This window comes from Protopterus annectens, chromosome 3.part1 (assembly GCF_019279795.1).
Source record: "Protopterus annectens isolate FY-2018-M chromosome 3.part1, PAN1.0, whole genome shotgun sequence".
Lineage (NCBI taxonomy): Eukaryota > Metazoa > Chordata > Ceratodontiformes > Protopteridae > Protopterus > Protopterus annectens.
The window spans coordinates 696,321,844-696,346,622 of record NC_056732.1 but is presented as its reverse complement, the minus strand read 5'-3'; positions in this window follow the sequence as shown (position 1 = coordinate 696,346,622).

The window sequence follows — 24,779 nt, the reverse complement described above, 5'->3', positions numbered from 1 at the left end:
CCAGGTTGAGTAGGCATGATCTGCCCTTTATGAAACCAAACTGGGTTGGGTCCAGTGTCTGGAGGCTTACTATATCTCTGTTGATCATCTCCATGGTAATTCTTTCCATGGCTTTACATATAGGACTAGTGAGACTTATGGGTTTGTAGTTTCCAGGGTCTATAGATGGCCCACCTTTGTGCAGAGGGATGACTGTTGCCTTTCTCCATTCATGAGGCATGAAGCCTGCTTGGAGGCTACAGTTAAATAGTAATTCCAGAGGCCCTAATAGGTAATGTTTCATGCTATTTAGAAAGCATCCTGGGATATTGTCTGGACCCATTGATGCAATGTTCTTGGTCTTAGAGAGAGCATTAAGGACCTGTTCCCTAGCGATAGAAGGGGGAGTTATATTTAATGATATTTCCTGAGGGAAGGTTGAGAGGGAGAGAGGAGTAAAGTTGGAGCTGAATTTATCAGCCAGGAGGTTTGCTATCTCTTCTGGCTCAGTGTAGGTGGCTCCATTTTCAATGAGCTCTGCACACAATTGTTTATTGCTTTTGAGGTTGCAGACATAGCTAAAGAATGCTTTGTGGTTATTCTTGGCCTGGGAGGCCAAGCCTACCACAAATTTGGCTTTGTTAACTTTATTTTGTCCTCTGAGTTGTTTGTTTAGTTTAAATAGAGTGCTTTTATCCTGCTGGGTGATGTACCTCCTAATTCCCTCATTATCTTTTTTTCTTTCTTTCTCATTTTTCTGTGATATAGGATATCCACTAGAGCTGTAGCTCATGATGTCCGTGAGAAATCCAAGTGGTGCTGAAGAAGAGATCTATAACATCTATGTCCCTGACCTTTATTGGAAAGATCTTCAGCCTCTTGAAGAGCATTTTCAGGTGCCAGGAGTCTGTAGTTGTCTTTTAGTGAATCCCGTCTACAGTGTGCTGGATGTTTACTACATGTGACATCCTGCATGAGATGATTGTGCACCAGTCTGGTGGTAAAGTGACCCATCTTATCACTACAGATCCCAATTACAGCCCCAGTATGACTAATGACCAGCTAAGCAGTAGTAAGCAACCCCATGTGGCAGGCTCATGCATGACATATAGCTGCAGAGGTAAAGAGGCGGTGTCTAGTCCATAACTGTGGACCGTGACATTCAGGTTAGTGTTTCCTTTATTGTAAAAAGCACAGAGTATAATTGGTGCATGCAGTGATATATGTGGGCTATACTGTGTGAGACATGTTCAGCTGTCACTGTTCATCTGAAAATTTATCTCATCTTATTTTTTTTTATTTCATAACAGTTAATAACATTATTGTTTTTGTAACATATACTTGGAGTGCTCACAGGTTCCTGTTAAATGGTGCTGCAAGAAAACATATAAGTAATAATAATTTTCTTTAACTGTTTTGCAAAATAACTTCTTTAGAAGTGGTGTCTGTAAGTATAAATGTAGTGAATGTCCTCATTTGGTATTATTTGTAAAGGCAGCTATTTCAATATTTGATTACTTTATGTATTGCATTTGAATGAAATGTATATTTTTTTCATATTTTTCAATTTATTATCAAATCAAACCATGTTGCTTGCTGAGGTACTACACATCAGACTATTTTTAATTTGTCATATACAGTAGTTTTCTGACTTCATAGAAAAAAAATATCATCATTTGTGCAGTGGTGAGGGTGAAATGGCAGCAGTGTTTGTTTAAATGGCAGGATACTAATTTTAATTGTAATGTTCTCATCACTGTGTTTCCATGAAAAGTCATGTACCAATACTTTTCAGGTGTAGGTAACTGCCAGCTGTTGGAATGTTAATGCATACAGATTATGACATAATGACTGTAATGTCATGTCATGTCATACACATTTCTTTCCACAGTTCCTTGTACAAGATGTAATGCATACAGTTGTAAACTCCCCCCTCAATTTATTTCAGGGGGTAGGTTATGTTCTTCCCCTTCTACATAACCATTCAACAACCTATAAGTAACAGCATTGTCAAAGTTAATTCACAGTAGTTCAACATTAAATGAGTTATACACATCTCCTAAAGATAGGCTAGGTAAAAGTGGAAGTGGTTTTTGAAGAAGGACTTTTATGAGAGCTGTATGATGAGTTGGTTTGAGGAGGTGATCTGATTGATGAAGTGGCCCTGCAGACACTGATCTGACAGTGCTTTGTAAGCATGATCAGGATGTTGAATTTGAGGTTCTGGTAGGTATAGCTGAATGCTGATGAGGCTTGCATGAAATCTGTTGTGATTTCCATCTCTGACTGGTTACATAACTTTCCTGAGAAGTACTTGGAGTCTCATGTGATCTGCCCTCAAGGGTCTGGACAGTACCCAGTCCTCTTCCCCTTCTAAAAGTGATTCTTACTTGAGTCTGGTAAGTTCTAATTAGTGTACAACTTGAGGAGGCCACAGATACTAGGTGTGCCACCATACAACACATTAGTGAGATCATGGCATTAACCCTACTCTCTGCCATTGCAATATCCTGGATGACAGCCAATGCTTTTCATGTTTCCTGCGGTAGCCATAACAAATGTCTGCTCCTGCTTCCTCTTTGTAAAGGTGTTACTGTGGACATTGTTGCCTTTCAATTCTTGCCATCATACTGAAACTGCTTCTTTGTGTTTGAAGTTACTAGTTTGCAGATGCATGATCGTCTCTCCACTACAAGCCTGATTGCAATATCAGCATGTGCTGGACTTTGTGTTGCACTATCACATCCTTCAGAGTTAGTAACATGTTATGGGGTGTGAGATTCTACCATTAAACTTGAGGACTGTGTGCCACATTCCTTATTCTGCATCATAACTATAACTATGTTTCATCATCATTATCACTAATAGCCATTCTGCTATTAATATCGTTCATATTCGGTGGTATGGTGAAACTGTTTGTTTTGGATGCTGATCCTGTAAAAAAAAATTTTGAGATCATTACCCATTATGAGACCTTACACACTACTGTCTGCTTATTAAGGGATGCGGGGCACATTTACCATGCCCAATGCCTTCATTGCTGTTCTGTGCTGAAGCAGAAGTTTTGACTAGTAATAGTAATTGTATATTATAACTCGAATGTGTAAAAATCTGTTAACCAGTTTACTGTGTAATTTAATTTAATCCTGACTTGTGCTCAGGACTAACTTTAACCTGTGGAACTTGTTTAACTTGCTTACTTATGTAATCTCTGTAAATAATCTGTTTGTAATATGTAATGCTGGTATTATGTAATGCTGTATCTGCTTACCCTTGGAGCTTTTCTCCCCGGGCCTCCGCTGAAAATGGACATGCATCCAGTCGGACTATCCCGGTCAACAAATGTAAAATAAAAAAATAAAAATAAAAATTGTTATTTGCTTAACGTAATCATTCATTGTCAGCATTCTGTTCACTATATTAATGTATGGTACTATTTTTAAACCAACCTTCATGAGCAGACAACTGTTGATTCTGCAGACATCAGTAACAGTCAGTGTCCACATCACCTTGGATTATTCCAGTGACATTATCTTCTGTGTCATAGTCATCCCCATGGATAGAGAGAAGGTATTCCTTATTTGGTGTGAATTGGATAATTATTAGAGGCCTCCCCCAGTACAGGTACAGGGAATTGCATTCTACCTCACCTTACTTATAGCACATCCTACCATATAATTTGTCTCTTTGTACACTGTGTTAATGTGTGGTTTCTGACACCCACTGCATTAATGCTGAGGATAAGTTGATTCTAGGCTTCTGTCCTCTCAGCTTGTTTGAGCCCCCATTACCAGATGTTTTCATATGTGCTAAAGGCTGTCATGAGGATGTGACTTTCTTCATGGCCGAGGTTATCCTTTCTGTGTCTTGATCCCTTACTTTATACCATTACTGAATTTTAAAGAAAAGACAAAAAAAGGCCACAGTTATACACCAAAAAACTTGGATGTGATCATCATTCAAAATGCACAACAATGACCATGTGAGCCTTCCACCCTCCAAAAAAAGTTAGGTGACACAAACCTCATAGTGAAATACATACTGCAGACTTCATGCCCTATGCAAGTTCTGTACAGTTATACATGATATTCTCTTCCAGAATTGCACACACATCTGTTATATATATATATATATATATATATATATATATATATATATATATATATATATAGACAGATAGATATCAAGTCAAAAAGTCAAAGTCAAAGTGAACTGTATTGTCATTCAGACTATATAACTTGTGCCTCACTGAACAAATTGTTGCTACTCCATCTGAAGGTGAAGGCATTTCCACATATGGGCCATCTACAGTACAATAGCTGCTATTGACATAACACACATTGTTTCCTTAAACTCTAACTGCTGTACATATTGATTCCACATACAGGAGACTTCCTCCATGGTAGTCATTATTGCACAGTTGATTTACAGCTTTAATTAGTGCACAAAAATATAAATTTAACAATCTCAGTGGAGTTAATTGCACAAAAATATTATTGCATTCATTCATTCCATCACTTAACGTTTATGTGCCAGTAAGTGCACTGTACAAGGACCCTTTTCAACCATTATTTAGGTCAAAGGCAGGTTATCAGCAGCTACAAGTATGTCAGCTAATTGGCAGTATAAGAGGCACATTAAACAAATCTGGCCAGGTGTAGTTTTGCTACAGCATCAGTTACAGTACATTCACATAAACAAAGCAAAAACACTTTTTTTACAGTTTCAGCCTTCCCCCAGCCCCTACCATTGTCACATATTCAGGTAATTTTTCATTCATCACTGCTACTCACAAAACAATACCACTGCAGTAGTTCAAACTGAATGACTGCATTTCGAAAATGCATGTACAATCACTGCAGGACAATGAAGTAATTTATTCAGTGATCATTAACCATTTGCAGTGCTGCTGTACTGAGTTCTGACTTCCACATGACAAGTTTACAGTATTCATTAACACCATCTCCATGCTGGAACAGTGTCAGTGCAGAAATGTATTTGAAAAATAACAGTACATTTCTGCAGCTAACAAAACAGAGGCATGACAGCTCGTGAAAAAGCATGCATTATGTACATTAGACATGCCAATGACCAAATATAAGGCCATTGGCATTAAAAAGTGACTAAATATTATGAAAATTAAACTTTTTTTTGGCTGATCTCAGCTGTTTAAGGATAGGGCAGTGGCGTGCAAATGGGATCGTGCCAGAAAAAAACATAGGAAAACTCAATTTTAAGTTAAATCTGCATTTTACCATTATAGTCAATGGCATGCAGAATGTAAACAATACCAAGGAGCACTGGATGTCAAGGGGAAAGGGTCCATTTTAGTACAGTAACTAATGACCTACACACTGGGGTATGCAAATGAGGGGAGTTATACTGAATCACATATTTCTTCAAAGTGTCAGCTTGTACCTAACCATGTAGATGCAGCAATACAACAGTGCAAGTCTAAGGGCTGAATGACTTCATAAGGGGGTGTGTCATGCTTGCTGTAAGCTCATTGGAGCTCTGTGGCCCATGTTTTCCCTTAGCTAAGCACAGCTAAGGAACGGGGTGTGTCAGATGTGCCTGAGCACTATGTACATAGCCTAAACGGGTGGTGCGCACCATACACCGGGTTTTAAACATAAAAAAATTTAAAAAAAACCTTGAGGAAATGGCAGCGCTGTTTACATTTCAGCACTAAGTATGTGTGGCATGCCTCAGGGCTTAAATAGGGAGAAAATGGGAAGGGGAAACAGCAGTAGGAAGGCAATCAAGGAGAACTAGCATAGCTGGCAGGTGGAATGTATTAGAATAAGCCAATTACACATGTAGCAGCCCACATACTACTATAAACTATGCAAACTCCTTTCAGACTGTTTTTTCCCCACAAATTCTACACCCCCGGTGTACACAGATAGGGAATTTTTAACTGGCAAAACTAATTAAAAATGTTACAGGCTGTTGCTGCTTTACTCCATCAATATGTGCTAGAGACTGTGGGTAGTGAGGAGAAGAATGCTGATAACCGACCCACAGTGAGGAGGAGGAGAAGAGTGTACAGACCCAGGGTAACCTACCAGGGCCTACATGAGCTGGAAATAGTGGAGCAATATAGGGTCGGCAGGGACATTCTACAGCAAATCATCCAGCTGTGCCGTCCTCGCCTTACACATAGAACCAACAGAGGGGAACCCATCCCAATAGATACCAAGGTATGTGTAGGATTAAGAATACTAGCCCCAGGTACCTTCCAAAGACGAACTGGGGATATCATGGGGTCTCACAGGCATCAGCATCCAGGGTACTCCACCAGTTCCTGGATGCCATGACACCACAAGCCAGTGAGCACATATAGTTTCCCAACACCCGGGAGGCATTGACCACCATATAGCAGAATACCCTGAGATAGTTGGTGCTATAGACCGCATGAACATCCACATCAAAGCACCACCCAGCGAGCGGTGTAGGGTCTACATAAACTGCAAGGGCTTCCCCTCCATCAACTGCCAGGTTGTGTACGATGCCCAAGGCATTATCATGAACATGTGTGCTGGCAGCCATGGAAGCTATTATGACTCCCACATCTGGCATTGCTCACAGCTGTATCTGGGGTTTGCCAGGGGGAACATCCCATACGGCCATCTAGTGGAGGATGCTGGCTATGCACTGGAGCCGTGGTTGATAACACCCATCAGAAATGCACACACACCCGAACAAGAACACCATAATGAGGCACACACACAAACCAGGATCATTGTAGAGCATGTGTTTGGGATTCTCAAGTCACGGTTCCACTGCCTTGACATATCCAGTGGAACCTTGCAGTACTCACCAGCTACATGTATACAAATGTTCATAGTATGTGCCATGCTACACATATGATCCCACAAAAACAGCTGCAGCAGCAACAGCACGGGGCAAGGTCATGCAGCCCCCCACCATTGCCAAGGCCAGCATAGGCACAGAGGGACTTGGAGGAGAAACTTCCTGAGCCTGGCCCTGTAGACAGAAAGAGGCATGCCTAGTATGCCCAGGAATTGGCAAAGAGGCAATGCATAGCACACACACTGACACTGTAGATACTGATACCTCTCTCCGACTCGCACATACAGTAAAAGGATGCCATACATGACAGTACCTGTGCCTTACCATGTATAGGGAGTGCAATACGTGCATCCGACATAGTCAGCTCTCCAGCACCATACTCAATACTGGCCCAGTGACAAGGTAAGTCACTCTTCCTATCAATTATTGAATGGACTAGTATGTTCTGATAGTTGTATGTATTGTATGGATACAAGCATGCAAGGGAATTGAGTGGCTGAATGGGATAGCAACAGACAACTGACAGCTATATGGGTCAGCAGGAAATCCATAACAAATACTGGTGTCAATATACTAGGCCATACTACACAAGGTGACAACCCCCAGCGCAGTACATGTGATGGTCCAAATAACTGTGGGTGTCAATAGGTCACACGCATGGATGTCAGTGAGGGTCACATACCCACCACCAGCCTCAACCAGCAGGACAGGTGTAGATGACCATAAAGAAAGGCCGGGCTATGTAGAAATGCAGTAACATGTAAATTTGAGGAGTAATATCACTGAAGCACAAATTGCCAGAGCTGTCCCAATCTACATTGTTGCATGTGTACAATATGCATGAGTCAGTGTGGTAGGTTTGATGTGTGTTTAATATTGCCTAGAAGTGGTCAGCATGTGGGCCTGGATGATTGTGTCTCAGTGGCCTAGGTACAGTACAGTGGTCAACAGGGCCATGTTCCAAATGCAGTGCCAACCACACTGCTCCTCAGCTACACTCATGTCAGCAGTTATACATACTCACTGTCCAGATGTCAAAATTTGTCACAGTCGGAAAGCTGGACACACCATGAATAGGGGTCCATACATAGAAACAGTACACAGGTGAAAGTAACCTACACAGAGTGCATATAAAATAACTGTCAACTGCACATAATTTTGGAATTATACATAGAGGTTAGCATCGCATTAGTTATCCCTCTAGTATGGAATAGTGGTAGTCTGGCCAATCACTGGCAGACCACAAAAGGCACAGTTATTAAGTAATGACAGGCTGCCCATGGCCACACACAAGCCAGCATAAGGGGAATGTCCCAGGTATATCTGTAAGTCAGGTGTCAGTAGCTTCCATATCACACATGCACCCAGCTCACCCCACCATCAGCCACAGGTTTATCACAGGTCATATCCTTGCTGTAGGGAATGAATACAGCTTGAACCCATCTATGTATGGGAATACATACATGATGCTGCATGCTGAATAGGTGTCCCATGTGTGTCCCTAGCTGTAATCAGAAACCTGACCACATCTAGACTTGTGGATGTATGAGCAGAAAGGATTGACAGAAACACCTCAACCACTTACCACTGTCACCCCAGGGTAATCCACTGGTTTGCAGCTTGGGAACGTATGAGTGACAGAATGCACTGGCCTGCTACAGATGGCCTGCAGCACTCGCAAATGGCCTAGAGTCCTCTTGCAAAGGCCCATGCCTCACCCATAGTGCTAATGTATGGAATGTCAGGGGCTCCTAAGTAGCAATCTAACACAGTAAACAGAAAACAAATGCAATACAAAGCTGACAAATGCCAGTAGCATGCCTCCCCATGTCCTACTGCATGAACTGTGGACCAGGCCATAAATACTACTGAGATAAAGGATACCTCTGAGATATTGCTTCCATAATGTTAGGAAGAGGAGAGAATAACAGATGGGGGTGTAGAAGCATGGATGTCATGGAGTGTGTGAAGTTTGAAACTCTAATGTCTGCCCATACTACCTCCTGACTGCAAACCCATGAATGAATAGCCACAAAACTGCTTGTAAACCACAGTGTAAAGGTAAACTGACCAGATATATGACTCCTGCCTCTGGATAACCTGGGTGTATCTGTACAGCTGAGAGATATGGCCCTCGAAGTCTATAGCCATTCCGTTAAGTTGAGAAAAGCACAAGAAGGGGATCCCCAGCAAGCATACTAACAAGGTGCTGGGCCATTTACACAGAACCAGCAGACTATTGTCTGTAGCAACCCCTCCACAATGGCAGAAGTGTGCCAGAATGTGTAGTCTATATGCCTCAGAATATTGAACTCATCTTGTATTTCCCTGGTAAATAACTGTGAGCAAAGAATGATAACTGTCAGTAGTTGATGACATGAGGCATCACAGTATAAAACAGTACATATGTCAGAAACTCTATGGTACAACCAGCCATGTTACACAAGCAGCACAGAACAATAGTTACAGTGTCACACATATGTTGCACCCATTGTGTCTCCATATTGCCAGCCTATCTACAGATACCCTGCAGAAACAGGTTGCTAGGTGCAGCTGTAGCACACAAAACCCTGAACTGGAGTCCAGCTCTCCCTTGAATGGATGCACACACTCAATATAGGTCATACTGGGCATGCTCCCACACTTAGATGAAGCCCATGTCTGACAACACAGTGGACTACAGCTATCTGTTATTCACAGATGTCTGTGCACACTCACCAAATTGTACACCATTGATACTACACACACACACACACACACACACACACACACACACACACACACACACACACACACACACACATTGGATAGGAACACCCACACATATCTAAGGCCAACATAATATAATATGTCAAACATACACATAGAGAGATGTGGGGAAGAGCGAGACAGACAGTGACAGAGAGAATCCCATTATGAGGCCTTTCCCACCCAGCACACATCCCATTGGCCTATATCACATATGTGCTGATGTCATTCACTGTAGAAATTCCTTTGGTTAGCCCTCAGCCCTATAGTCTCAGTGGTACTTGTGATAACTGTGTAACACTATAGTACAAATAAGTATCCATGTAGCAGTTGTAATTTCAGTCCTGTCAAAGTTGTGTGTGAGTGTGTGTGTGTGTGTGTGTGTGTGTGTGTGTGTGTGTGTGTGTGTGTGTGTGTGTGTGTGTGTGTTTCTAGATGAATGTATTTGTAGCCATTCACTCTCATTACACTTCCCATTGCCTACTTTAACACTCCTGCTGATGTCAGTTACCCTGAAATAACCTTTTGGGCAACTTGAAGCCCTATAAGCTTGCGATAACTACATAATACTATAGTGTAGCAAACTAGTTAGGTAAGAGTTCTAATCCCTGTCATGGCAACTGTGAAAATGTGTTTGTTTGTGTGAGAGAGTGTGTATGTCTTTGTAGTGACATGATTTTGAGGCCATTCACATTCACTACACTTCCCTTACCCCTCCTTTACCACTGCTGCTGATGTAACTCACCTTTAAAGATACCTTTGAACAGTTCTCTAGTATATAAGCTCTGTGGCACTTGCAATAACTGCATAATACTATAGTGTAGTTAGATAGGAGTTCTAATCCCCATCTTGGTAATTGTGAAAATGTGTGTGTTTGTATAAGAAAGTGTGGGTGTCTTTGTAAAGACCCAATTTTGTGTCCGTTCACACTCACTACACTTCCCTTACCCCTCCTTTAGCACTGTTGCTGATGTCACTTACCTTCAAAAATACCTTTGGACAGGTCTCCAACATATAATTTCTGTGGCACTTGCAATAACTGCATAATACTATAGTGTAGCAAACTTAGTTAGTTAAGGGTTCTAACCCCTGTCTTAGCAACTGTGAAAATGTGTCTGTTTGTGTGAGAGAGTGTGGGTGTCTTTGTAGAGACCTGATTTTGTGTCCAATCACACTCACTACACTTCCCAAACCCTTCCTTTAGCACTGCTGCTGATGTCGCTCACCTTCAAAGATACCTTTGGACAGCTTTCCACCATATAAGCTGCATGGTGCGTGTGATAACTGTGTAATACTGTAGTATAGCAAACTCCTGAGGTAGGAGTTGTAATTCCGATCCTGTCAACTGTGAAAATGTGGGTGTTTGTGTAAGAGAGTGTGTGTGTCTTTGTACAGACCTGATTTTGTGGCCATGCACACTCACTACACTTCCCTTACCCCACCTTTAGCACTGCTGCTGATGTCACTCACCTTCAAAGATACCTTTGGACAACTTTCCACCATGTAAGCTGCATGGTACTCGCAATAACTGCATAATACTGTAGTGTAGCAAACTACTTAGGTAGAAGTTCTAATCCCGGTCCTGGCAACTGTGAAAATGTGAGTGTTTGTGTGAGAGAGAGTGTGTGTGTGTCTTTGTAGAGACCTGATTTTGTGGCCATTCACACTCACTGCACTTCCCTTATTCCTTCTTTAGCACTGCTGCTGATGTCACTCACCTTCAAAGATACCTTTGGACAGCTCTTCAACATATAAGCTCTGTGGCACTTGTAATAACTGTGTAATACTGTAATGTAGCAAACTAGTTAGATAGGAGTTCTAATCCCAATCCTGGTAACTATAAAAACATGTGTGTTGGTGTGGAAGCGTGTGCGTGTCTTTGTAGAAACCTGAATTTGTGGCCATTCACACTCACTATACTTCTCTTAATCATCCTTTAGAACTGCTGCTGATGTCACTCCCCTTCAAAAATACCTTTGGACAGCTCTCCAACATATGAGCTCCATGGCATTCATGATAATTGTGTGATACTGCAAAGAAAAACACTACTTAGGTGGGAGTTCTAATCTCAGTACCGACAATTGTAAAAGTGTGTCTGGGAGTGTGTGGGTATATCTGTAGGTTGAGATATTTTGTGTCCATACACAGCCAGTACATTTCAAAGTATAAAACTTTATAACAGCTGCTGCTGTCACTCACCTTAGAGGTATGTTTGGACACTGCTCTACCTATAAGCTCTGTAGTGCATGTGATGAATGCATAGCAATGTAGTAGCAATAACTACATAGGTAGCTGTTTGAATCTCATTCCTGGCAAGTGTGTATATACATATATGTGTTTGTACCTTAAAGATTTTGGCAACATTTACACCCAGTACACTTCTCAGTGCCTGGCTTTAGCAGTCCTGCAGATATCATTCACCTTAGAAGTACCTGTTGGCAGCCTTAAACCATGTAAGGTCAGTGGTGCATGTGGTAAATGCATAACATAAAGGTCTGAAAACATAGTTGGATAGAGGTTCAAACCTCACTCCTGGCAAATTTAAATGTGTATGTAGGGTAAAATGTTTTATGAAATCTCTCACCCATTATATCACCCAATGCCAGTATTTACAAGAGCTGGTGATGTTTCTAACCTTAGAAGTACCTTGGGACAACACCTATCCTATAAGCTCCGTGGCACATGCGATAAATGTGTAGCACTGTAGTAGCAATATGTAGATAGGTAGGTGTTCACAACTCATACTGGCAAGTGTGTTTGTGTACCTCTGTATGTCATCAGTATCCTGGGTGAGTGCTGGTGCAATTGTGTAATAATAGGATCCATTGGGGGTGAGTTTTGCTAAATTATTATATTGAGGACCTAGTATTTGTCCCAATATCCACATTACAAGGCCAACAGTTGTCAAACTCCATAGAAGTTGGTGTAGACAATCCACAGCCCTAAATGTGTAGTGCCATGTGCAATTACTATGTGATAGTATGGACTAGTTAACAATATAGGCAACCCTTCTAATACTCAGAGACCACTCTCCACACAGGACTTACACACAAACACACTTGGCTAGGCAGCAACCACTATATCAGTAGCTCTCCTGCAAATTGCCTCGCAGTCCCAGATAGTACCCACAGTGTGATTGCAGTGGACTCCATGTCAAATTGATGACCAGACATAACTGGTGTCACACAGGGAACAGACTCATGTCCTCTCATGTTTGGGATCTACTGTTCTGAGGTGCAGGAGAACACATAGGCACCCAGGTTGATAAGGTTTGCATACAACAGTAAGGTGGGTGGTAGAATTCCCAATCCATGTGATGATGACATTGCGCCCAAAGGCCACTTGACACCTATGACTGTTGTTAGAACCCTAGAAATTACCTCTATGCCAAGAGATGTGCCGCCATTACCTATGGGAACACCATGGCTTACATGAAGTAATACACTGGTGTTAGTCCACTGAACAGTGATGTTATTATAACAGAATGGGGAACACAGGTTGACAGTCAGCTGCCTGTTGACCACAACAGTGCCACTGACATCAGAAAGTACTTTGATGGGTTACATCTCCTGATGAGTGTGTGTTATCCAGCAAGTAAAAGGACATGGCACCCTTTTCCATCCTTTCAGTAGCCCAAGCAATGTGTACAGTGGCCCTTTTGCCATGTTCTCCACTGGACACCTGCAACAACTGTAGAGTCTGCAAATGTACCCCACAAAGGGAATACATTGCCTTATACACATGCCCTGTATGGACAGACTCCAATAACTCCAATGAATCCCTGCATCATACTGTCTATGTAGGTGCAATCAGTACCTCAGTTACAGAGTCATGGATGGGGAATACAATGTCCACGTCAGAGGACCATTCCAGTGACAATACTCCTGAGCCACACTGGAGACTATTGTCATGTAGCCTGATGCCAGGGTATTCCCTAGGGCTAGTCTTGTAGAGGCTTCAGGCCCATTCACCTACTACACACCTATGAAGCAATGAACCTATGGATCTCAGTACTGGCAAGTGTGTGTGTGTGTGTGTGTGTGTGTGTGTGTGTGTGTGTGTGTGTGTGTGTGTGTGTGTGGTGTAATCTCAGTGTGTTTGGTTGATGAATATCCTTTGTGTCTGTGGTTATTAGCAATCAGTGTGTCCAAACCACAACACGTACCATTCTCCACTCTACAACATCTGTTGTATATCAACATATACCTATATACAACCCTCAGCCCTATAATCTGTGAGGCATATGCAATCACTGTGTTACAGACTGGGGAATTCCATGCAAATACAGCTGTCCCCTGCCTAGGACATGGTGGATGTGTTACCACACTGCCATACCCCTTGGTCTTGCTGCAGTGCCACATCCTGGTGACACACAGACACCTAGAACAGAAACGAGATACAGCATGTGAGAACACATCCAGTCAGCACTTCACTTGTGGGGGGACAGAGGGGTAAAGCTGGCACTGAATGCATTTCCAGGACTGTGACCAATATCTGTTTTCTCAGGATAGGTATTAGCATTGTACCGTAACTCACAGCACTTGTGTTTAATGCTGTGGAGGTTGTTGATGTAACTATCAAAGGCTGTTGTGATTGTTGTCAGTGTCTGCTGCATATCTGCCATCATAGATGCCTGTAGTGGATTTTATGAGGGATCCAAAGTTGTGTTTGAGGTTAATAAGGGAGTTCAACAGTCATGGGACACCACCTTTCACTGCAACAGTGTCCTCCTTCTGTTGTACACTTTAGTAATGGCAGGGGACCATCACATTGTCTCCCAGTGTTTGGAACACAGTGTCTGGGTTCTGTTGGCTCTGGCTAGTACCATGCATTCATGTACCTGTTTGTACAATGCATATGTGTATGATTCCACAGTCATGCAGCTATTTCCCATTACCATGGGTGCAGTGAAGTCATCCACCCCTGTTTTCATGGCTGTGAAGTCAGCTTTGGAGAGGTTTTGCAAGGTGGTTACTTTGTGTGGGGTGTAGCTGACATGTTGAGTTCAGTGTTGATTACAGCCTGTGTGGATCCCACCATGCAGGGATTGACAACTGTGGATAAGCAACAGTCCCATATTTAAGTAGTTAACATAGGTGAAGGTTGTTGCATCCTTTACCGGGTATCAGTATGAGCTGGTCCAGGGCATTGGAAAAGATGAATCCCAGAAGTGTTGGGCCACTGTACTGGTGCTTGCATACTTTCCCCAGGTGATGGAGGGATAGTTGAAGTGTCATACTATGTCAGTGTTGTGTTGGACCATCACAGATGGCAGGGTGTTGATGAATGTGCATTGACAGTCTAGGGACATAGATGTGGACCCATAGCAGGATATTGTCTGGATTGCACTATTACCCCAAGGTAGTTGTACTGGAAGTATCTCCAATGCATTATGCTGGGCTACTAGTCTGGAGGTGTTCCTAGCCATAATGAATATGGAGACAACACCACCTGTGGAGGTGTGGTGTGTTGTGGTCCATGTTTGGGGGCTGACAGTTGGGGAAGGCATCATAGCCTGATACTGCAGAGGTGCTGTCTTCTGCTGTGAACCACCTCTACATTACAGCCGATGTGTCCTCCACTCCAGTGAGTGCTTTGAGTGACTGCATCATGACAGTTAGATGTCTACTGTTGAGCAGCTTGACCCTCAAACTGCATACATGTCTAGCTGTTATGGTGGTAATTACATTAGGAGCACTGCCTAATAAGGCATTATAGGGGTGGCAAGACACTTAGCCAAGTACCTGGAAACCCAGCGCTGACAGATGTAGGACATATGTGGCAAGTCATTGAGTTCTGTCAGTCATGTCATCCCAAGCAGAGAGGTACTGGATCCCCTGAGAATGACACAAAACATGTAAGCCAATGTTGCAATCAGTCATCTGTTGTTAGTACCACAGAATCATACTGGGTGATGGCGGTACACTGCTCAGGGCTACTGCCACACCTGCCTGGACCACATAATCAGAGGGTTTAACCATGTCTCTTGTCATGTAGTCCAGGGAGGTGTGTCCCAAGTCATTCATACCCACTTGGATACAGAGTGATACTTGTAGTTGTTGTGGAGTGCCATGACTGGCTGTGCCATGTGTTGGATGCTGGCATGTGATAGATATTTGGCTGTTACCTACTCCATATTCAACTTAGTGAGTGGGATATTTGTGTGCCTCAGTATTGAGTTACCCATGATCACTGTATTGTGCAAGGTGGTTAGCCTTAGGAGCTTAGGTTGAGGGGTACACTCTGTAGGTTACATTTGTGTCCCTTGGCATGTGCCGTGTGGTGGTGTTTGAGTGGGTGTCTGTCTTGCTGGTCTGTGCTGTTTGGGTAAATGTCCATTGAGTGTCTCTGTGAAGGTGGGTGTGTGGCTTTGCACTGTATGTCATGACTGTCAAAGTGGGTGCCATGATGAGCTATGCTTTCCACATGGTGTGGTGCAGGGGTTGATCTTATCCTCTTGACCTGCTAGTCCAGTCTTTGGTGGAGAGTGCATATGTCTACATTGGGTGATATATGGGTAACTCTCATAAGTCTGAGTGTTCGTGTTTAGAGGGGAGGGTTGTCTGTGTACATCAGGCAGTTGCAACAATGCCTTAGAATGGACAGGTGCACCAGGTTAATGGGTAAAAGCACAGAAAACTGGCCGTCAATCATGCCAGGAGGGGTGGACGTAACTAGTAAGCACTGGGGCTACTTCTGTGATGAACGGTTACTGCTGATGGCTCCCAGGTGTGCCACACTTCTTGATACAGTAACTTGGTGAAGTGCCAAGCCATAATGCTATTTGAAGTGCATGACAGAAAGAACTACCATGATGTAAGGGTGGAACAGAAGGCAGACTTTCTGCCACCTGTTATACTTTACCTCAGTTGTGCATTTATCAGCAACTTTGGCCATATGAAAGTTCAGTAAGTTCTGTAATGAGCACAGTAACTGTGTAACACTATAGTAGACATAACTAGATAGGCAGGGGTTCTAATCCTAATACTGGCAAGTGTGTGTTTGTGTGTGAATCATGTACTGTCTGGCTTGTACCATTTTTGACTTGTGTACTACCCTTCACACCTCCCCTTGACCAAATCTAGCAGTCCTGTTGATGTCATCCTCCTTAGATGTACCTTTGGACTAAGTGGAAATGTATAAGCTCTGTGGTGCATCTGATAACTGCGTAGCACTATAATAACAATAACTAGATAGGCAGGAGTTCTAATCACCCTACTAGCAGCTGTTTGGATGTGTTTGTGTGTAAATCATGTAGTATGTGGGTTACACCATTTTTGACCTGTACTACCCTTTACACTTCCCCTCACTCCAATTTAGTAATCCTGTTGATGTCATTTACCTTAGAAGTACCTTTGGAGCAGGTAGAAATGTGTAAGCTCTGCGGTGTGTCTGATAACTGCATAGCACTATATTAGAAATACCCAAATAGGCAGGAGGTCTAATCCCAATGTTGGCAACTGTTTGTGTGTGTGAGGATCATATGCTGTGTGGGTTATACCATTTTAATGTGTGTACCATACACGGCTGTTGACCACTTCCCACTGCCATTACTTTATATAGTGTAACAACATCTGCCTCATATGCAGCAGGTTAAACCATTGTACAGTCCTCTGTACAGATGTGCCTGGAATAGCCATATGTTTGCAACCTATACATGGTCGGAAGGGGTCTGTGTGCCTTAGCAATGCCATGTATGTCATATTGTAGCCAAATAGGACACAGTGAGTGTACTGATACATATGGCAGCATGAGGTATCATACATGACTGAAACATCATGCTGATACAACGTCTGCCACCCTCACAGGTGTCCAGCCTTGTAGGTGCAATATATGAGTCCAGATGGTTGATTTTACAAGTGAACTCTTCATGTTATGGATCACATTAAAGGCTGAAGGATGTGTAGACTGACATAGTGTGGTCCTAATTAGTATGTAACAGGAACACTTTGCATTTTAACAGAGGTGTGTATGCAATTTATATCCACTGTATACTACTAATTTGTCACACATGTCCACACCTTAGGTGATTTGTCCAGCCCATTTTGCTGGCCACTGTCCAGACGTCTTGACACTGACAAGTTGTGAGGTATGCTACAGTAATGTTGAATTCATGTCAGATAAGCCTCAGTGGTGACCACTGTGATACAATACAGTTAACCTCAGCACAAGTGAACATGCACAAAAAGCAATATAGCTATTACATAAAGCAATATAGCTGTTACTGATGGTTGTGTGCATGGTAAATTGCATACCCTTCACATGTCTGGGGTATTGCCAGGCAACAACAGAACAATGTCATGCTCACCAGCTTCAGGCTGCTGTCCCAAGAGCAGACCAGAGGGTCCTATGTAGTTGTTAGAGGGAGTTATTGTCAGCAGACTCACATGTGGCCTTGGAACAGGATGGATTCAGCATGTATGTACATTTACAGTACTAACCCCAATAATACACAATGTTCTGTCCTCACCATAGATGTGCACCTCTGTGCATTAGGAAACCCCATACACAACTGTAGTCAGACCTGAAATGTGGATGTAGATACAATACAGATACATGTATGTCTGATACATTAGTGTACTAATCCCCACTGGGCCCTTACCTGCACACTCCTCATCCAGTGTGTGTGTGTGTGTGTGTGTGTGTGTGTGTGTGTGTGTGTGTGTGTGTGTGTGTGTGTGTGTGTGTGCGCGCGTGTGTGCGTGTGTGTGTGTGTGTGTGTGTGTGTGTGTGTGTGTGTGTGTGTGTGTGTGTGTGTGTGCAACACCCCCCTCCATAATGCTTTCCTCAGCTTCATGGCCAGGTGCTCCTAGGTTGGCAAGGAGCTCCTCAGTGGGGGCTGGATGGCTGGGCCCCCACCTGTGGCTAACCTGTCCCTCGCTACAGCAGCAGCGCAGTGACGGGCATGGTGGATAAGGTCAGTGGCCACTGCTGCACCTGCTCATAAGTTGTGCTGTGCAGGCCAAAATCATTTACCCCATGGACCAGACTGCCACAGGGCAAGTCCTCTCCCGCACATTTTCTGCTCTTATTCCAAATAACAGGGCATAATGTTCGATCACATATTGGGTGATAAAGTCAGTTTCCCCAACAGAGAATTCTGGTAGGCGAGCTCTCTGCATGTTGCCTGGAAGATATAAACAGGAAAAAGGCCACAGGACCTCATACGGTTGTCAAATTGCACATCAACAGTGGATATTACTTGCAAATAATCTACACTACACCATAACCCTCCACGCTATCATGGCTATAGCAGCTTGCATTGCACTCCTGGCCCTGAGCTACCTTATTCCCCCCAGTGTTGGAAACTTGATTGCATAATCCTCTATTCTCCATTCATTTCTGTGTAGAGGTTTGACAGTGGCAACCTTCCATGTGGATGGTGTATGGATAGTGGCAGTTCTGTGTTTGACTGTGGTGTGTGATGGAGCTGGGAGCACATACCTGAGTTCATGTAGGAGGCAGACAGTGATGTTATTACCCTACGGAGATATGCTGTTGTTGCCATCAGTAGGCAATATGTACATGCTCACCATTGCTAAGGGGAGGAGTGTGGTTAATGTGCATATTCCACTGTACAACAGGGGGTGGACAGGGTGGCAATGTTCCCACCTAACCTGTCTGATACAGGTTGCCTATATCCATGGCATGTGTGTATGAGGTGTTCTTTACCCCAGTACAGGGTGGATTGTGTTGTTTCCTCTGAGACTGACAACATATATGGAGACACTGTTGCAACTGTCCTTAGTGGTGTGGATATGTTTGATTTGTAGTCATAGTCAGCCTTACAGGAAGTCACCTGTGAATTACATCCTTGCTTAGATAGAGGTGATCTTGCTTCCAAGTTGTTGGTAGCACCTATGTGCCCCTGTACAGCCAATATAGCAACCTATTATGTGGTTTGTGTATTGCTGTTTTCCACCAAAGGGGATTACTCTACCTTGGTGGAACTGGTTATACAGGTCAGGCACTGCTGAGTCCACATAGCTACAGTGGATATAAAGGGTATACACCCCTTTTTACAATGCCTGGTATTTATGCAATTGGAACATAACACCACAATAACTCATTTCAAAACAATTCCCACCTTATTCCCTCCAGTACAGGTCTTTTGAGTGTGTACCTTTAACTCCCAGTGAGCATGGCTTGAGCCTTTAAAAATGAAGTTATCACCTTACAGTTCTAACAAACACTCACTGACATAAGTCAGATATCAACACAAGCGTGTTTGCCATCATGTATGTATCATAGTAAAATATTCAAATACCTTGTATGTAGCATGGTTTTGGAATTATTTATGCAAATATGAGCAAGCAATATTTGACACCTAGAGGCACAGTAGGAGGTAACTGCAAATGCACCTAGAGGCGTCACTTGGATGTAATGAGTTAATGTGACCTATAGCCTGTACAATTCAAATGAAAACATAACAATCTGGTCTATGAAAACATATGGAAAAATTAATCAGTACAATAAGCCAGTTGAATTAGTGTGCACACCCTTAAACTGATATGATGTGTATGCACCTTTTGAGATGGTTAAAGCATTAACTAGTCTTGGTTTGGACTCTAACATCATGGCACATCTTCACTTGGCAATAGTTGCTCACCTTCCTAGAAACACCTTTGATGGCTTTTCAATGGAATTGTACAGGTTAGGAGTCACATTCAATATGAGAAACATTATGAAATGGTCTTCTGTGGTCTTATTGTCATACAGCACACAAACCTGACATTCCAACAGGGGTGTGTACACTTATGATATCCACTGTATATAGGTGTTGATATAGCTGGTAGTGGTAGGCATGGACAGAGGGTTATAACACAGTTGGACACTTCTCCAATTACTACTTGATAATCATGCCTACTGTAGTACCCATATCAGTGTCAGGGCAATGCAACAACCAGTAGCTATACACATTTATGTCTGTTGTATGCACTGACAGTGATATTACACACATGTACAACATGCACAACCTATTTACCTGACTACTTGAAACCCATGTGATTAGTTTTGTGTCTTCCAGCTGAACATATGTACACATACATGTGCTCAGGGGATACCTGGTATGCATTTCTGTTCTATGTTAGTATGGCACACTGTATTTACAGTCTTGCTGCTCAATCATACTTCTCAACCTGTTTTAGCAGTACGTCTGGACAATGGCACACATAAATGGGTGACAAAAGGAACATCAGTATTGATACTGTATTAATATAGCTGGGTCATACATTAGTAAGTTGATTGCACAGTAGGCTTTGACATCACTGTGATAACATGGAAGATGTCCAATAGTCATACATAGGCTATTATGTTACAATGTCATTGCTCACAGACTTGCTAATGGTTTGGCTGGCATAACACAGGTATATGTGTATGTGACTACAGATATCAGTCACACATGTGCTTATTGTGCAGCAGAACACTGTACAGCTGAATGTTATTAATCCACTATATCACATGTTCAACACACATGTCTGCAACAGTACTTTACTATGCACATGTCCTATATAGGTCTCTTAGCTTTACAAGAGAAAAATGTGTCATACTCATATTCACAGGTAACATACAGATATGGGATATAGACAACATCCCATTACCTGGCCTAGCAGTGGGACAGTCACAACTGTTTGACAGACACCCCAGCGGTTGTCATATAAGAGTTGTCCTTTCCCAGGGGGAGTCAGGCTCCTGAGCTGTGATCCTACCTCACAACCTCTTAGAGCATCACATCTGGACAAAGTCTAAAATGATGGGGGGATAAATAGGGACAGACTTTAAATATTCCTGTTACAAAGATAGGAAGCTTGTAGAATGATACATTTTGCATTACTGTGAATATTCTTAAAGATGTGGAGTCTTAAACTCAAGTGTTTGTCATTACTTGATGACTTCTGTCTTCAGCTATTTGCCAGAAAAGTACAGATTTCAGGAGGAACAGACAAAAAACTATGATGGGAAAATCTGGACATTCTGTGAAGATCTGTACACTTGAGAGGTATGGCTGTGATCTCTCCCACTGCAGAGAGGGCCAGATGCTATGGTGTTCAGCAGGACATTAGTACAGCAAGTCTTGTTGGGACATGTATTCTTCCAAATCATATTTCACATTATTATAGACCAAGTACTACATTTAATTACATCCTTACATGTTCCACTTATCTTTTTTCTTCTCTTTTCCAGTTTATGTTTTGTTTCCCCCCCCCCTCTCTTTCTCTCTCTCTCTCTGTGCACTACAGGGATAGAGCTGGTTTGAATAGGTGGCAGCATGACTTTTGTAGGTGATGCTCATTACCAGGTGATGGCCTGTGCACTTGTTGGTGTTCCCTACCTGCTAATTGCATGCAGAGCAACTGAGTAGTTCTTCCAATAGCCAATGTCATGGCAACACACTCCTATAAGTCAGTACTCCATGTGGGTATTGGCCCTTTCCCTTACTTGTGAGGAAGGCATCCTGGAGTTGTGTGAGCTACTACCTCTTACAACAAGACTTGTGGAGACAAGCCAACTAAATGGTCAAGAAGGTTCAAGACTTAGGGGCAGAATGTGAGTATTGCTGTTATATGTTTGGAAAACTGCTAGTTTAACATGATTTGTCTGCACATGCTACTTCTGTATGGGTTTCAGTCTGACAAAGTTCTGTATCTGCATAACTCTCAACTGTAAGACCATCCACATAATGTCCAAAGGTTAGACTGTTATATTTGGTCTGTTCCCCAAACAGGTGTTGTCCTTGGCAAATCAGTAGCATACTCTGGTGATTGCATTTTGTAAATGGTAACATCCATTTGTTTTTCTGACTTTTTATCCCTCGGAAAATATATGTTACAACAAATCCTGTAACACAAGCAACTTTCTCAGTGTATAACAGCAATATTTCAAGTATGGCCATGTATTTCAGCCTCTGTCCACCAATTATGTCATGCTTTGTCCAGATGTCATACAGTAGGAGGTTGATGGATATACTGGTCTATCATTATTTAGTGCTGTCATTCCTGCTGAGGGGAAAGGGTGGAAAATATACTGAAGTCTGTACATTCAAGAGGTTGGTGTATAAAGAATGCTCTTAGATGCCCTTGTAACATATTTTATGTGGGGGAGAGTAACAGATTTTAAAAATAGGCTGTTAGAACATGTAATGCATATTACTGAAATAAAGATGGCAGTTCTATAGATGTATAATTGAATAAATCTCACAATGGGGACAGTAGTGGGTTCCAAGGTACTGTTTTTGAAAAAGTCTATTCCTCAGTTGATGAGACATTAATAAAAGGAAATTATGTACAGACTGAATGTATTAATATTAAATGTGACACTTTATCCCATAAGGGGTTAAATGAGAAGTGTAATTGGAAGCTGTGTATTTAATTATGTAATTAAGTGTTAATTGCTTCTTGTGATTAAGGCATGTGTTTCTTGTAATGTTTTACTCCTTGAAGGCTTTGGCCAAGACATCAGAGTATAATAAACATGTGCGAATTACTGTCTAGTTGCATTTATCTTTGCTAAGTTCAGACATTTTTGTTGTTTTGCCAAGAGGTTGTTGTAGGTCTGGCAATTATATATGCCCTATCATGACTTTGTAGCACTGTACTGTTCACGTATACATTTGGACTGGGGGGGGGGGCAGATGTGAGTGTCGCAGCTCCTTTTGTATCCAACTGTGCATGCTGCCCCAGTTATGGGTGGCCTATCAGCAGCATATGTTTGAATGGGCATTTTGGGACATTTATAGATATGTATCTATATATATATATATATATATATATATATATATATATATATATATATATATTTATATATAAAAAAAAATATATATATATATATATATATATATATGTACGTATATATTTATATATGTATATATATATATATATATATATATATATATATATATATATATATATATATATGGGATCTGTACAGAACCTTGACGGCACTTTCTGCCGAAGCAGAAATCACCGAGCATACATAACCAAAAGTGCTGCTCACCGAAGCGGCACTTTCGGTTATGTATGCTGGTTGTGCCAGTCGCACTACGGTGCAGTTAAGGGAGAATTCCCTTTTCCCCATGGTAGTGTGACCTCGGAGTGAGAATGTAAAAGTAGAAGGGGTGTGGGGGGCACAGCCCCCCACATGAAGGGGTGCAGGGGGGCTTGACCCCATGCATAAAAGAAGATTTATTTATTTATTTTTTTTTACGGACTTTAACGAAAGCGCTGTTCCGATGAAAGCGCTTTTGTTAAAGTGCATTCGGGTATTGTGGATTCGGACTATTGAACTTTCGTTCAATAGTCCTAGATCCATATATATATATATATATATATATATATATATATATATATGTATATATATATATATATATTGTTATACACATATATGGATCTCCATACATCTCTCTCTCTCTCTTTATATATATATATATATATATATATATATATATATATATATATATATATATATATCTATATACATACATATATATGTTTCTTTTCAGATATATATATTTATAGATACCAATCCTTCCTAATTGTTAACTGGCTGTAAAGAAGGGTATGTTTGAGAAAACATCTTAAAACCCTATGGGTGAGGTGGCTTACTGGTTAATTGCTTTGACTGTGGTGCCCAGACTCCTGGATTCAAGATCTGCAAGGGCAGTTTATTTTGTTGCTAAGCAGAACAAGGACTGTTGTATACAGAGTGATTAAGGCAGTTTTGAGCAGCTTTAGGCATGTTTGCGTGAAGGTAAGTGGTGTTAACATACAATTAAACAAATAGGCACTTACACCATGTAGGCTTTGCTTACCACTGAACAAATCTGTTTAGCAATTGCATTTAATCAATGCTGAAACCTGCTAAGCATACTCAACCCTGGTAACCAGTGATCACATTCCAGTCTGATAGAATAGCAGGGTAATGACATCTTTAATAAGTGCATTTAATTTCCTCTACATAACATGCTTTTGTGTGCTGTCATTACAGTAGCAAGGGGTGTGACTATACTGTATGAGACACCTGGGTATGCATGGGTAGTACTGCAATCTTTTTTCTTTGTATTTGTTTTATACATGGGTAGTATCCCAGGTTATATGCAGTTGCACTTGCATGTTACACCAGCTACAGTGCACTGGTTTACAAAAATAGTTTAACACATATTGCATCATTACATTAGTACTTTTAACAGTGCTTTTCCAAGTAAAGTAGCCTGCAGATTGTAGTACTAGAACCATACACCC